This window comes from Schistocerca cancellata, chromosome 4 (genome assembly GCF_023864275.1).
Source record: "Schistocerca cancellata isolate TAMUIC-IGC-003103 chromosome 4, iqSchCanc2.1, whole genome shotgun sequence".
NCBI classification, from domain to species: Eukaryota; Metazoa; Arthropoda; class Insecta; order Orthoptera; family Acrididae; genus Schistocerca; species Schistocerca cancellata.
The window spans coordinates 283,824,947-283,826,981 of record NC_064629.1 but is presented as its reverse complement, the minus strand read 5'-3'; the positions used below and the strand labels follow the sequence as shown (position 1 = coordinate 283,826,981).

Here is a 2,035-nt window from a genome sequence, read left to right as displayed (position 1 = left end):
GTCGTTGAGTGACTGTAGGAGGATACAAGACGACTTAGGCAAAATTTCTAGTTCGTGTGACGAATGGCAACTAGCTCAAAATGTTGAACAATATAACTTAATGCAGATAAGTCGGAAAAACAATCCAGTAAGGTTAGAATACAGCATTAGTACTGTGCTGCTTGACGCAGGCTCTTCGGTTAAATACCTAGGCGGAATGTGCGCTGATATGAAATTTCCTGGCAGATTAAAACTGTGTGTCCGACCGAGACTCGAACTCGGGACCTTTGCCTTTCGCGGGCAAGTGCTCTACCAACTGAGCTACCGAAGCACGACTCACGCCCGGTACTCACAGCTTTACTTCTGCCAGTATCTCGTCTCCTACCTTCCAAACTTTACAGAAGCTCTCCTGCGAACCATGCAGAACTAGCACTCCTGAAAGAAAGGATATAGCGGAGACATGGCTTAGCCACAGCCTGGGGGATGTTTCCAGAATGAGATTTTCACTCTGCAGCGGAGTGTGCGCTGATATGAAACTTCCTGGCAGATTAAAACTGTGTGCCCGACCGAGACAAAGGCAAAGGTCCCGAGTTCGAGTCTCGGTCGGGCACACAGTTTTAATCTGCCAGGAAGTTTCATATCAGCGCACACTCCGCTGCAGAGTGAAAATCTCATTCTGGAAACATCCCCCAGGCTGTGGCTAAGCCATGTCTCCGCTATATCCTTTCTTTCAGGAGTGCTAGTTCTGCATGGTTCGCAGGAGAGCTTCTGTAAAGTTTGGAAGGTAGGAGACGAGATACTGGCAGAAGTAAAGCTGTGAGTACCGGGCGTGAGTCGTGCTTCGGTAGCTCAGTTGGTAGAGCACTTGCCCGCGAAAGGCAAAGGTCCCGAGTTCGAGTCTCGGTCGGGCATACAGTTTTAATCTGCCAGGAAGTTTCACCTAGGCGGAACGTTGCAAACCCGTATGACGTGGAACTAGCATGTGAGGACCGTAGTAGGGAAGGCGAATGGTCGCGTTTGGTTTATTGGGAGGGCTTTAGGGAAATGTGGTTCGTCTATAATGGAGGCCACCTATAGAAAACTAGTGTGACAAATTCTTGAGTGTTGCTCGAGTGTTTGGGATCTTACCAAGCCGGATTAAAGGAGGGCATCGAAGCAGTTCAGAGCTGGGCTGCCAGATTTGTTACAGGTAGGTTCGATTAACACGCAAGTATTACGAAGATGCTTCGTGGAGTTAAGTGGGAATATCTGAGGGGGGAGGGGGGGGGTGACCGTTCTTTCGAGGAACATTATTGTGAAAATTTAGAGAACCATCATTTGACGCTGACTGCAAACGGACATTCTGCCTAAGGACCACAACGATAAGGTAAGAGAAATTAGAGCTTGTACGGCAGCATACAGTCAGTGTCCTATCCCTCGCTCTGTTTGCGAACAGAGCGGGAAAGGAAATGATTAGCAGTGGTACAAGTTACCCTCCGCCACGCACCATACGGTATCTTGTCGAGTATGTTTGTAGATATAGATTCTCATAATACGTTTATTCGCAGTACGTTCTGTTATGTCTTTGTAGAAGTTTTCAAATAACACGAAAGCCGAAATTGTCTAGCGCAGTAAAACAGTTACAACTAAAAGCGAAACTGACGTCATTTAAATAATTTATAGACTTTGGCCCTGTATTACAAGATGTAATAATGTGTGTTTTCTTTTTGTTTCAGGTGGGTACTTTTTACCACTGGTACATTCAACAAATGGATCAATCAAGCTGCTACTGAATGAAACGAACAGCAGTGACAGAACCTCGAGTCCTGCGAATGGGTGAAGTATCGCGCCTTAAACTTAAAATTTAATGTTGTAAATGGATAATTGTGGCGAACAATTGTAACTACAGTCACCGTTTTGAAACTAGGCCGGGCGTCTCAGTTCACTCTGCCTCAGCCCATTACGCAATTACCGAGCGAAGGAGCACATGTTCAACAAAGTAGATTCGCATTTGGGAAGGAGGCGACTGAAAATTCTCTCCGGCCATCCAGATACAGATTTTCCGTGAATTCTCTAA

At 46.2% G+C, this 2,035-nt stretch overlaps 1 non-coding gene across 1 annotated transcript; it reads left to right on the top strand.

The window, feature by feature from the left end:
- The first annotated feature begins 816 nt into the window (after window positions 1-816).
- On the top strand, window positions 817-891 carry Trnas-cga (transfer RNA serine (anticodon CGA)). The gene has a single exon. It is a non-coding gene; the product is annotated as a tRNA-Ser (tRNA).
- The last annotated feature ends 1,144 nt before the right edge of the window (window positions 892-2,035 follow it).